At 43.4% G+C, this 14,837-nt stretch overlaps 1 protein-coding gene across 1 annotated transcript in view; it reads left to right on the top strand.

The window, feature by feature from the left end:
- The window catches only part of CDH9 (cadherin 9), a 249,558-nt gene that overhangs the window by 105,644 nt on the left and 129,077 nt on the right, over positions 1 to 14,837 (top strand). The gene's annotated exons all lie outside the window — the stretch shown is intronic.

The raw sequence follows: 14,837 nt of genomic DNA, 5'->3' as shown, positions 1-14,837 counted from the left end.
GCGGTGAAGAGGACGGCAGAGATGGGGCGGTGAAGGGAATGGCGGGTTCGGGGACGAGGCAGTGAAGGGGATGGACGGGGCGGTGAAGGGGATGATGGTCCAGTGACGGGGCAGTGACGGGGACAGATTTTTCCCCCCATATCAATCTCTAATAACACTAAGAACTTCTTTTACGAAACTGAGCATTGGGAGCAGCATGGGCCATTCAGCACAGCTCCCCAAGCTAGAAACTGCTATCGTAGTTTTGAAAAAGAGGGGGTAAGATTACAGAAGTAAGGGTTAACTGAACAAAACTGCCAATATAACTCAAAGTGAGTTCAATAGTGTTTGGCCACTCAGCGGAGTCCTTGTTTTTCAGTACACAGCCTGAGGAAATTTCAGTCAAGAAATAAAAAACTGCTCAGTGAAGCTGTAAGCTCACCAGTAAAGCTATAGTCAGTGTGTACCAAGGGAGGGCGGTCCGCCCCGGGTGCATGGCTTGGGGGGCTGCACAGCTGGTCAGGTCCGGGTCCTCCTGCCCTTCCTTTCCCCCGGCCGCACCGCTACAATCCTACCTCCCCCCCCCCCCACTGACAAGAAGTCTTTCCGACGTCAATTCTGACGTCAGATAGGACATTTTGGGCCAGCCAGGCAGTGATTGGCTGGCCCGGAATGTCCTCTCCGACATCAGAATTGACTTCGGAAAGACTTCTTGTCGGCAGGGGGAGGTAAGATTGCAGGCGCAGACCGGTGGAAAGGAAGGGGAGATGCGCATTTTTTTCCGCGGCAGGGAGGGCAGGATGTAGACAGGCAAGCTGGCTGGCTTTAGCGCGGCAGGGAGGGAGGGAGATAGGTAGACAGGCAGGCTGGCTTTGGGGGTGACCAAAATCTGGAAGATAGTGGGGGGACATAAGAAGGAGGCACTGGGGGCACTAAGGACACAGGAAGGAAGCACTGAGGGCACTATGGACACAGGATGGAGGTACTGTGGGCAATAAGAACACAGGATGGGGGCACTGGGGGCACTATTGACACAAGACAGAGGCACTGGGGGCACTATGGACACAAGACGGACTGGGGGCACTATGGACGGACAGACTGGGGGCACTATGGACACCGAAAGGAGGCAACGGACTGGAGGCACTATGGACACCGAAAGGAAGCACTGGGGGCACCATGGACATGGGATGGAGGCACTGGGGGCACTATGGACATGGGAAGGAGGCACTAAGAATATGAGAAGGAGGCATTGGGGGCACTAAGGACACAGGAAGGGGCACTGGGGGCATTATGGACACAGGAAGGAGGCACTGGGGGCACTATGGACACAGGAAGGAGGCACTGGGAGCACTATGGACACGGGACGGAGGCACTGGGTACACTACGGACATGGGAAGGAGGCACTGGAGGCACTATGGACACGGGACGGAGGCACTGAGGGCACTATGGACACGGGAAGGAGGCACTGGAGGCACTATAGACATGGGACGGAGGCACTGGGGGCACTAAGGACACAGGATGGAGGCACTGAGGGCACTAAGGACACAGGACGGGGGCACTAAGGACATAGGACGGGGCACTGGGGGCACTAAGGACATGGAAAGGAAGGAGGGAGGGAATAGAAAGGGACAATTGTTGGGTCTGAGTGCAGAAAGAAAGAAATGAAAGAAAAGATACACAGTCAATTAATAGATGTCCCCTTTTGATGAAAAAATAAATGGTCACGTTACCTCTGACTTACTTTCTCGGCAGCCGTGCTGAGGTGCAGGAAGGTTCCGCGCTGACTCATCTGCCAGCTCTGCTCTGGAAGAAGTAAGTTACATCGGAGGGGGTGGACCCAGCAGATGCAGTCATTGAGGGACTTTGCCACAACTCCCTACATCTGCCGGGTCCACCCCCTCTGACGTAACTTACTTCTTCTGGAGCAGAGTCATCGCAGGACCTTCCATCATGCAGCTGCTGAGTCCGCTCCAGAGCAAGTATGTTGGAGTGGGGTGGACTGGCAGCCAGCAGCTACAATCATCGTGGGACCTTGCTGCATGAAGGGAGAGAAAGGAGCAGGATTGCTGGAATGGAAGAGTGGTGGAGGGAAAGAAAGGGGACAGGGTGGTATGGAAGGGTGGTGCTGATAAATTGATGTACAGAGAAAGGGGAGAGACATAAGGGGGAAGGATATTGGAGGGAGAAAAAGGGGCAGATGCTGATTAAAGAGGGGTGGATGGTGAGAGAAAGGGCAGACATTGGATGATAGTGGGGAGCCTATGCTGGATGGAAGTGCAGATGGGAGAGATAAGGAAGCAAATGCAGGAAAGAAATGGTAGGAGAGAAAGAGGGGAGCAGACACTGGATGGAAGTGGACAGAGAGAGGAGAAGGTACTAGATGGAAGGGTTGGAGAAAGAGGGTACATGATGGAAGGAGGGGATAAATAAAAGGAGGGCACATAATGGGGAGAAGATTGAGTTAGGGAAACACTGGAGGTGTGAGGGAAAGAGGTGGCAAGCTTTAGGTAGATATTATAAAAGGACATTGATGAGAGGGTAGTAAGAACGTAATCTAGACAGATGCAGAAAATACATTGAAAAGGAAAATGAGGAAAAAAAGGGAAAGGGATTGCAGAGGAGAGGTGTGGGAGAGGGAAGGAGAGGAGAGAGATGCCAGACCAATGGGGTGAAAGGAGAGATGGAAGGGGGAGGCATACAGTTTCTGGAAGGGGCATAGAAGGAGAGAAGATGCCATATAGGAGAAGAGAGATGGCAGACCATGGATGGAAGGAAGAGAGTAACAAGAAGATGAGGAAAGCAGAAACCACAGAAGACAAAGGTAGAAAAAAAATTTCTATTTATTTATTGCTTTAGGAGACATGCGTCACTGTTTCTGTGGTGCACTGAATTTAGAGTCCAGCTTCTTACTGGTTCAATTTAACCTTTGTCTATGTATTTCTATTTTATCCCCCCTTTTACAAAACTGTGGAGTGTTTTTTAGCGCCAGCCGTGGTGGTAACAGCTCTGATGCTCAGAATTCTATGAGCGTCAGAGCTGTTACCACCATAGCTAAAATTCACACTACAGTTTTGTAAAAGGGGGAGGAGTTAGCTTGTGATGACATATTCCATACTAGGCGAAGGTATTTTCTGTGTTCTGTGTGTTCGAAAGACATGGTTTTTTGTTAGGATTGACTACAGGATTGATCTGTACTAGTCTGGCTTGTTTAGTTTTACAATGGGTGTATTGATCTTGTACTGCTCACTGCAATATGTAAGATGCTGCCTTTTCCTAGGTACTCATGTGTGACATGTGGCTTGTTACTAAAAATCATGTTTTTTGTACAGATGTGGGGGGGTGTCAAAAAATGATGGGCCCTGGGTGTCATATATGCTAGGTACGCTACTGGCTGTAGTTAGCACAATTGCACTAAGCACTTCCTTTTCAATGCCAGTTTTGAAGGTGTTATATAGAATATGACTCTTCTAGCTTAACTAGATATTACCACACCTAACAACTGTGTGTTCATACTTATACCAGCCAGAGAACTGGTTTGTACACCAAAGCATGGCAGGGACATGAACAACTTACAGCATGTGTGTAGAAGACAGCCGTGCCTATTTTTCACCCATGTTCTGCTTCTGTGCATGCTCCCCTTGCAGATGCATAGGCGGTGATAAGTAAGTTTAGGCATCCTTCATATATTTTGGTGTATATGTGCAGCACACATGCGTGTGAATGCTTTAATTCTAAACATGTATGCATGTAACATGCATAAATGTGAGCGCCTAAGTTATAAATTGCTTTGCCATATATATGTATAGCCCAACTGTCTTAAATATATTCAGCATGTATACAGTAGCTCTGAAAATGTTTGAATGATTTAAAGCACTGCAGGCTTGGTGTTTAAAAGAACACCTAGCTTAGAATTTAAATATTGACCCATTAATTTATTGTAATTTTAGGCCTCCTTTTACAAAACTGCGATAGCAGTTTCTAGTGCGGGGAGCTGCGCTGAATGGCCCGCACTGCTCCCAACACTCGTTGACTTCCTATGAGCATCAGGAGCAGTGCGGGCCATTCAGCGTGGCTCCCCGCACTAGAAACTGCTTTCACAGTTTTATAAAAGAGGGGGTTAACCTTTGAGAAGTAGACAATATGGTTTTAAAAAAATAATCTTTGGTGTTAGAATGTTTTCTTTCATTTGTTGTTGTGTTGTTTTTTTTAATGTACACTGAAAGGTAAGTTTCTCTATTTGATGTTCATATCTTGTTTCTCTTTAATGTGGAGTAAGCTGACAAATGGGCCTATATAGTCTTGAAAGCTCATGCACTGCAGTTTTTTTTCTGTTGATCTTATTCAAGACTGGTATGGATGCTGGAAGTCTCCTGTGAAATATTCAAGCCAAAATTAGTATTTCACCAGGGCCTGGTAAACATATAATGCCACTGTGCTTTGATTTTCATCCCTTCTATGAAAAGTGATGGGCTAAAATTTTGTATAACTGTTGTATAGTACTGAGGTAGTATTGGGTGGAATCTGGCAACCTGAAATTATCCCTATAATGGCAATATGCAGCTGCAATATAACTTTATTATACAGTATATTTACTGGTCGATATTCATAACCATTTTACTGGTCGGAATGGCTGCTGATCAGTTATTGCCACTGAAAATTAGAAGGTAGACCCGTGACAGCACCTTAACTTAGATGTTAGTAGGTGCCCTACAAGCACCTAAGTTAAGCCCAAAGCACCATTTAAATGCAGATTTAAAAGAAAATTCAATGTGCTTACCGGTACCAGAATCATGCACTCAGCGGCGCTTTACAGCACCTAACACCACTGTAGGCATGGCTAATGCCCGGAGTGGCATTAGGCACCATAAGTGTCTATGTAAGCACAATTTGCCTCAAAGTTAGGCGCTGGAAATGTAGGTCTTGAAAACTCTGGCTTACATTTCTGGCATCTACCTTTGCTGAAGGTACGCTTCTCTAAATGGCACCATCACGTAGTAGTCAGCACTTGGCCAGTTAAGTGCTGATATTCAGTACTTATCTTATCAGGTACCCACATATATGGGACCTCATAAGACACAGTTCTATCTTTATACAGTAATCCTTGGCTGGTTAAGCACTAACAGGCAAATTCCTAAATAGCCGCCTCGAGTTAGGCCTAACTTAATAGACTTAATTAGCTCTAAGTAACAATTAGCACCTCATAATTTACATACATTGCACTTAATTGGATGTTAGGTGCCTAACCTGATAGATGCCTACCACTTTGAGGCTGGCTCCTAGTCCAAGGCACCTATCATAAAGTAGGTGTGGTTAGGAAGCGGATCATGGGCATGGTTTACATGTAGGCTCCTGTTTTGGACTTAGGCGCCAGTAGGTGCCTAAATTAGGCACACACTTTAAGCCAACAAAACCCTAGCATAAATAGGGTGGGCAGAAAACAAATAGATATGTATTTTCAAAAGGGATATGGTTTACTAATTTGATGAACTCACTGATATCAAGCATGATTTTCAGAATAGTTAAAAATATAAATAAATGTTCACACGTCTCGAGTTGTGAATTTCACAATAGTTATATCAAGCTGTATTAAATATCATCAGAATTAATTCACATTATACTGTATTAATTTCAAATATTTGTGAAAATGATATAAAATTTAGCAGGACTTCTACATCTTGGACCACTCAGTAAAATTTAGAGTGTGTGATAAGATAATAGTGCATATATCAATATAGCCTTAATATACACATTCAGATTCTAATAGATATCATGAAAATTAAGAGCAACCCTATATAAGTTTTTTAGATTTGACTTACATCTTTTCAGTAATAGTTCAAGGTATGTTACATTCAGATACAGTAAGTATTTTCCTGGCCTTAGATAATTTATTAGCTATGGGGTAAATTTATGTCACTTAAAAAATTGACACCAAAAAGGTTGGCACTTAGCAAGATTCTTTAAACCGCCTCTGGAGTTAGGTACAGTATATAGAATCACATGTAGTGTCTGTCCACAGGATTAACATTTAGGTGCAGACATTTATGCCAATGAAAACCAGGCCTAAATGTCTATGATTACATTGTGCACATAACATTTAGAAATGTTCATGATCTGTCCTTGCCCCCCTGCCCATACCCCCTTTTGAGATCAACATACAGAATTTAAATGCACCAATTTAGAGAAAATACTTCAAAAGCTGTGCATGTAATTTCTAATTAATGTCAATTAGTGCCAATAATTGTTTGTTAATTGAGAATTATCAACGCTGATTGGCTTGTTAAACAATTAAGTTGTACACTCAAATCAGCAATGCACACAGATTTTTGTGGGTAACTTTGGCTGCAGTATATAGTGTAGAATCTAGGCGTAAATGTGTACTTCACACAAGAGGATTAAGCAACTTTCCCACTTCCATAAGGAATTTCAGTTGGGTTTGAATCCTTGCTTCCCCAGATTTCAGCCCATTACTCTAACCATAGGCTATGCCTCAATTACATGGAAAACTATCTAGTATTCTTTACATATTTGGCATACTCCATTGGCCTAGTATATTTTTAACACCTGCCTACCATTGCAATTTTTTTAAAAATTCTTTATTGATATTCAATTTGAATAAAAGTGCAAAAAATTATACAAACAAGTAATACAATGAACAGCACTTACATCCAATCAAATGATATAATACAAAACTTATTTCCCCCTCCCACCCTCCTTGGATGTGTGCAAAAACAAATAGGAATTAAAACCTTATACAAGTAATCTGATTTGATAAATTTCTCTAATGGAACACATGTTTTAAATATTTTATTATATCCCACTATTTCCAAGTTCATTTTTTCATATCTAAAAGATTCCCACCAAAAGGAAAAATTTAGCCTGTCCCATACCTTCCAATTCCTGGTGATTATTTGCTTGGCTATCCCTGTCATAATTATGAAAAGTCTGCTTTTATACCTATCTAATGGATTTTTAGCTTTCAACAATGTCCCAAAAATGACTACATCATAGGATCGATGTTTCCAGTATCATATTAACTTGTCCCCATATTAATTTCCAAAAATTGAGTATCAAGGGACAATAGAACAATAAATGATCCAGTGTCCCTACTTCAGGATGACAATGCCAGCATCTATTAGACTTTGAACCATCCAACTTTTGCAAATGAACTGGGGTCCAAAAAATTCTATGTAACAATAAAAACCAGGTTTGCCTCATAGATGCTGACGCTGTATATCTCATCCTCCAAGTCCAAATCCGGGGCCGAGTTGCAGAAATCTGCTGCTTTATCTCAATGCTACAAATGTTTTTTAGGCTCGTTGTAGGTTTTTTATTCAAATATTCGGATATTAATTTATACCACTTGGTGGCCTGATGAACTAGGAAATCTCTCTGGAAACATAGGCCCGGCATTTATTAAGTTGCGCCAATCAGGGAATTCTATCTGAATGGCCTGTTTCAACTGCAACCATTTATAAGCTTGAGTCTTTGATATGCCAAATGATTGTTGCATTGTAATAAATTTAGCATTTTCCCATTTGAGATCACATCATCTAAAGTATATACGTATGCCTGCTTGCCAATGTTTCCAGAGGATTTTTGACTTGCCGATTTGTATCTTGGAGTTTAACCATAGAGATTGACATAGGATTTTGTATTGGAGTAGGTGTCAACTTATTAATGAATTTTAATGTGTTCCAGGTGGAGAAAAGAATACTATTGTCCTTGTATAGATAGGGCAGCTTGATATTCAAAATGTGGCTCAAACGTAATGGGGACATGAGGTGACTCTCTAATATCAGCCAATCTGGTAGATTTTCCATGAGTTCAGTGAGGATACAATACATACCCTGATGCACAATGAAGGCTTGATAATACCTATAAAAATTTGGAGAATTTACCCCCCCTCCCCTACCAATTGTGGTTTTTGCAAAAATACTAAGGCTATTCTAGCAGTTTTACCTAGCCAAATAAATTTTGTAAGAATCCCATTTAATTTCTTATAAAATGAACTTTGAAAATAAACAGGTAACATACTCATTTGGTAACAAACTACAAGCAAAATCATCATTTTGATGGTTTGGACTCTCCCCCTCCAAGAAAGATATGCTCACATATTCTTTGACTTTCAGCAATAAAGACTTTTCATTTACTGTCATTGTGTCCTCTAATGTTCTATGAATCATGATACCCAAATATTTTGTACCCTCTTCCTTTCAAAGAAATGGGAATGGGTCAAATAAACCTTTTACACAATACACAATTAATGTAAGAACCTCTGATTTGTTCCAATTTATTTTGTAACCAGAAAATTTGCCAAATCGATCAATCAATTCCAGTAAATGTGGGATGGTAGATTCAGGATTCTTCAAATGAAGCAAAATATCATCTGCATAAGCTGAAACCTTATAATCTCGACCTGCATTTGGAATTCCCTGTATCTCTTTTGCCTGCCGAATAGCCAACAACAAGGGTTCCAAAACAATAAAAAAAGCAAAGGAGATAAGGGACATCCTTGTCTAACTCCCCTCCTCAGACAAAAACACTCTGAGAATGTATTATTAATATATAATCTGGCAGAAGGGGAACTATACAAGGTTTGAATCATTTGAATAAATCCATATCATATACCAAACCAATCCATTGCTTGATACATGAAAGTCCATTCTACACAATCAAAGGCCTTCTCTACATCCAAAGAAACATTGCTATTAAACTTTCACAAGCTAATTGAAATCTAAAATTCTCTATGGTAACTAACTCATTTTGGGCCAATTATCATAAAGAATTTATTCTCCTTCAAACCACAGCAATAAAAAGAAGTCTTAGGTTAATGCTGCTCCAAATAACACTGGCTCTCTCACTGTCATTTGAACTCCTTCCCATGACGCAAAATTCTACTTTCTATGACATTTTAATTACCTTAGAAGGATTCTCCTTCATGCATATCTCTTAAAATATTCACTTCTTATACCATTCTTCCAGGAATCTTCCTCATTAAGACTATGTGCATATTTTAAATCCTTCAAAAAATTATTAAAGACAAGCCTATTTGTAAGAATTTCATTTACCTAATTACTTTAAACTAACAGATGACAGAAAATTCCCATGCAAATTGAATATTAGATGATGAATTTTATGATATGATTTTTTTGCTGATGTTTTGATAAATTTTTGAGAGTTTATCTTTTATGTACCGTGTTTCCCTGAAAATAAGACCTACCCTGAAAATAAGCCCTAGCATGATTTTCGGGGTAGGTCTTAATATAAGCCCTATGCCCGAAAACAAGCCTTAGTCCCTCGATTTTCCGGTAGCAGCACTTGCCCCGCCTCTCCTGCCCCCTCCCCGCCACTGCCCGTACGAGCAGCCGAACCACCAAACCCCTATTCCATCTGTGAAAGAGCTGAAGCTGACAATGTCTAGGGATAGTATATTCCATTGTATAGGGCCTAGGGAATGGAACAATCTCCCTGAGTATATTCGACGTCAGCAGAATATGCAGAACTTAAAAAAAACCTGCTTAAATGGCATCTTTTTTTGTCAGATGAAATATAGGGTATGAGATTATTTTATTAATGAAGAGAAGATGATAACAAGGTGTGGGTCGCCTATGTATTTTATTGTTTGCATTTCTTGTTCTGTCTTGTGGGAGTATTTATTGTTGATTGTGTATGTATTTCTGCTATAATTTGTAGTTTTGTATGTACATTTGTAACCTGCCCTGGGTAAGGGCGAGATATAAACAAACAAACAAACAACCATAGAATACTAGCATAAACCCAGTATTAACACACTTGACATTTAGGCAAATGCAGTTACTCCAGCCATAGACATGCAGCATGAGTGCATGTAACTGAGAGCTCCTTCCATCTCCTGGCAACATGTATGCTCCTGCTGCATTTGAATTCCATTGCACTTATGGACACCATAACAGAATGCCATTTACCATACCAAACCATACTATATTGTTTCTTTTATCCCGCACGTGCCAACTGGGAATTGTTGCGGCTTATATAAGGTTAGCAACATAGACATTTTGAATCATAGCAAGACTATAATGAAAAAAGATACATTTTTAGCACCTTTCTAAATTGAAGATAGGAGGAGGTATGACGTAAGCCAGTCGGGAGGCAGTTCCAAATTTTGGGGCCTTGAAACTCAGATTTGAATAGTGATTTCCTCCGATGTATTGCTTTGTGGACTGTTGTTACTTATGGGTGAAGTTGGGCAGAGGTTTTAGCTTCGTTCTACGCCGCACAAAGGGCCCTTTGACGTTTGCCTTCAGCAGGGCCTGCCGACAGTGTAGGCCTGCCTGACACACAGCCCTTTAAAGGGCTGCTCAATCAGGCCCAGGAGGTAGTAGGTGGGGCCTCAGTTCAGGGCACTTGTACTTGGAAGTACAATTCTCCCTCCTTATCCACGGTTTCCGTATTTGCAGATTTACTTATTTGCGATTTTTTGGAAGCTAACTCTGCCCCCCGCAAATTACATGATCATTAAAGTTCTTTTCCTTTTACTGTACTGATAAAAAAGTGTATTGCTTACCATTCACTCTGAAAATCGCTGCTACAATGCTTTCTCCCACAAATTTGCTGCTTCCATGCTTCCCAGTATGCACTGAGAAAAACGCTGCTTCCCAGCATCCATAGAGAGAAAGGCTTGTTCCCAGCATGCCTGCCCTGAAATTGCTGCTTGCCTGCCCACAAATCACTGGTTGCCTGCCCTGAAATCGCTGCTTGCCTGCCCAGAAATTGCTGCTTGCCTGCCCAGAAATCGCTGTAGAAAAGTTATTCGCAGTTCCAATAATAAAAACGAAAGGCTCTTTCTAAAAACCGCAAATAACATTTAAAAAGTTATTTGCGGTTTTTTCATATTCACGCCTATGGTCCGCCTGTAACCCCTGCGAATTCGGAGGGAGAAGTGTACTACTTTCTCTGCATATACACACACAAAGGGGTATGTGTCTATGAGCACCTGGTTAAAGAATTGCCCTTGTATTGCTGAGGATACTGGGCTTGATGGACCTTCAGTCTGCCCCAGTATGGTAACTCTTATGTTTTATGTTCTTATGTCTGGGTGTGGTTTTATAGTTAGGTGGCCTGTTACAGAATTGCTCCCTTTAGGCATGGCTAGGAATCTATATAGATGCCTATTTCTTAAGCATACTGAAAACTGGTCTATTTTTTAAAATGGTTCCATACAGGCATCGTTAAGTATGATTCACTATAGTGCGCCTATTGGTGATGTTATATTTTATTTTTAATGTTTAGTAATATGAATATGAATTACCGTATTTTCACGCAAATAACGTGCACCCGTATAAAACGCGCACACGGGTATAGCGCGCAGAAATCACGATGATATGTACAAAAACTTTGGTATACCGCGCTCACGGGTATACCGCGCATGCTGCCCGACGCTCCTTTCGCCCGCCCTGACTTTCCGTGCGCTGTCCCGACTCTCCGTTCACCCCCCCTGACTTCCGTGCACTGTCCCCCCTTGAAGGTCTGTCCCCATCCTGAAAGCCTGATGCCCCCCCCCGACGTCCGATACATCCCTCCCCCCGAAGGACTGCCGACTCCCCAACAATATCGGGCCAGGAGGGAGCCCAAATCCTCCTGGCCACGGCGACCCCCTAACCCCACCCCGCACTACATTACGGGCAGGAGGGATCCCAGGCCCTCCTGCCCTCGACGCAAACCCCCCTCCCCCCAACGACCGCCCCCCCCAAGAACCTCCGACCGCCCCCCCAGCCGACCCGCGACCCCCCTGGCGACCCCCACGACCCCCCCACCCCCCTTCCCCGTACCTTTGGTAGTTGGGCCAGAAGGGAGCCCAAACCCTCCTGGCCACGGCGACCCCCTAACCCCACCCCGCACTACATTACGGGCAGGAGGGATCCCAGGCCCTCCTGCCCTCGACGCAAACCCCCCTCCCCCCCAACGACCGCCCCCCCCAAGAACCTCCGACCGCCCCCCCAGCCGACCCGCGATCCCCCTGGCGACCCCCACGACCCCCCCACCCCCCTTCCCCGTACCTTTGGTAGTTGGCCGGACAGACGGGAGCCAAACCCGCCTGTCCGGCAGGCAGCCAACGAAGGAATGAGGCCGGATTGGCCCATCCATCCTAAAGCTCCGCCTACTGGTGGGGCCTAAGGCGCGTGGGCCAATCAGAATAGGCCCTGGAGCCTTAGGTCCCACCTGGGGGCGCGGCCTGAGGCACATGGTCGGGTTGGGCCCATGTGCCTCAGGCCACGCCCCCAGGTGGGACCTAAGGCTCCAGGGCCTATTCTGATTGGCCCACGCGCCTTAGGCCCCACCAGTAGGCGGAGCTTTAGGATGGATGGGCCAATCCGGCCTCATTCCTTCGTTGGCTGCCTGCCGGACAGGCGGGTTTGGCTCCCGTCTGTCCGGCCAACTACCAAAGGTACGGGGAAGGGGGGTGGGGGGGTCGTGGGGGTCGCCAGGGGGATCGCGGGTCGGCTGGGGGGGCGGTCGGAGGTTCTTGGGGGGGGCGGTCGTTGGGGGGGAGGGGGGTTTGCGTCGAGGGCAGGAGGGCCTGGGATCCCTCCTGCCCGTAATGTAGTGCGGGGTGGGGTTAGGGGGTCGCCGTGGCCAGGAGGGTTTGGGCTCCCTTCTGGCCCGATATTGTCGGGAAGTCAGCGGTCCTTCGGGGTGGGGGTGCGAGTGGTCCTGCCGGGGGGGGGATGTATCGGACGTCGGGGAGTCGGCCGGGCAAGAGGGCTTGGGCTCCCTCTTGCTCCGATCGTGGATGCGGGTGCGGGTGGGAGCGCGTGCGAGCGGTCGTTCGGGGTGGGGGTGCGAGCGGTCCTGCTGGGGGGGTGAATCGGGCGTCGGGCGGGGTGGGAACTATGTTTTAAAACTTTTGTATACCGCGCTCACGCATATAACGCGCGAGGGGTATGCGCGGTAGGTAAAAACGCGTATAACGCGCACGTTATATGCGTGAAAATACGGTACTTCTTTAACACTGTATTCACATTCATAGATTTTATGGAGGGTCTGGGGGTAGTATATTAATATAAATATACTGAAAGAACCTTCTCCTCTATATTTAATTTTTCTATGGTGACATCAGAGATTTTTTGATAAATTTTAGTTCTTGTTTTTGAGAACAATGTGCTGCATTCTTTCGTTTTTTTTTTTTAATTTTGAAAATATGGAGAGGATGTCCTGGATTGAACTGTGTGCTGTGTATAAGTTTTATTAAATTTCAGTGTGGTTAATGTGGTTACTTCGTCCATTTTGTGAACTTTTCATTATTCCCTATGGGATTTGTAGTTTTCAAAATGAAGATTGGAATGTGGCTCGTGTTTTGAAAAACAGTGAGAAGTTTTGTGTAGACACATCTGATTGGCTGTAGGTCAGCTGGTGGCAGCTGAAGCTTCATTGTCAAAGGAACGGCTCTGTTTCAGTAAACCCGAGCTGCTGTGGTTTGGGTGGTGTAGATGTGCTGAAAGGTGCTCTCACTAAAAATTAGGATTTGTCCTTAAAGCAGTGTTGTATTTGTTGGTTGTGAATATTGGCTGTTTGAGAACGACTGCAAGTGTAGTCCAAGGGTAATTCAGAGTTGCTTAAGAATAGTAGAAAAGGTTCCTGAGTTGCTTAAACTAAGAGTAATAGGAAAAAACAACAACAGGAACCTGAGAAAAAAATTGTTCAGATTTTTGGGAAAAGATAAAGACATTTCTCTTTGACACGAATAGTGCTGATTGTTGGTTAACTGAGAAGTTACGAGAGGGTGCTGAAAAGTTCTCAGCCCAACCATAATTGTTCATTCCTTTTTGGTCTAATGGACTGGTTTGCCATGTCAACCCTGTTAGTTGTAAGTGTTTAATACATGTCTTAATTTGTATAATTATTGGATTGTTATTCGCTTGGTAATTCCAGATAAGCCATTTTATCAAATTTTATTAAACTTTTATTGAACTTGAACCAAGAAGAGAATGATGTGGAGCCATGAAACTTACAAGTTATTCTACATAGTCACCCCTAAGTTCAACACACTTGGCACATCATGTCTGAAGTTTCTGTAATCCTTCCAAAAAAATACTCTGATGTTTGGTCACTGAAATACTGCTCCACTGCTGCAATCACCTCCAAATCACTTGAAAATTGTTACCTTTTCAAATTTTTTTTAAGGTTTGGAAACAAAAAAATAGTCAGATGGAACAAGATCTGGTGAGTAGGTAGATGGTCTATGTACTGAAACCCCTCTATAGAAATGATAAGTAGTATAGAATCAAGCCCAGATTGTCCCTATATAGTAAGAGGATGGAATAAAAGCAAAACTTACATGACTTCCACACTTCACAAGAGGCACAGTATAAACTGTGCATGGTTGCAAGTACAACCCGAAACAAAGACAGAATGCTAATTTGTGTGCTCTGCAAAAAACATGAGGTAAAATCCTAGCATACCTCTAAAAAAAGGCATATGGGGGAAGTAACTTGAGCAAAGTGGCAGGTAAAGTCCTAAATATAGAAATGCAGAGTGTAATTCTATAATAGCTAGCTTAGGATAACTGGATAAAAAGCCATCTATTTCAAGAGAATACTTGCAAACTAGCAGAAAATGTGATTATTGTTATTGTTTATTGAAAGCTTCTATACTGTTGATAATGACTGGGTGAGTCAATTAAGAGCGGTTTATATGAGCTTTGTAATGGTGTTACAATACATGAGCTTCTGTAAAAGTGTTACAATACAGAGTTAGTGTTTTCTGAATTGGTTCTCACTACAGACCTTTTAAATCATTCTCTTTCTTATTCCACCTATAATATATGTATAATCAATCTACTTGCTTATACATACCTACCTGTACATACCTATATAAAATAT

Source organism: Geotrypetes seraphini, chromosome 2 (genome assembly GCF_902459505.1).
Source record: "Geotrypetes seraphini chromosome 2, aGeoSer1.1, whole genome shotgun sequence".
Taxonomy (NCBI): domain Eukaryota; kingdom Metazoa; phylum Chordata; class Amphibia; order Gymnophiona; family Dermophiidae; genus Geotrypetes; species Geotrypetes seraphini.
This window is presented reverse-complemented; position numbering and strand designations above follow the sequence as displayed.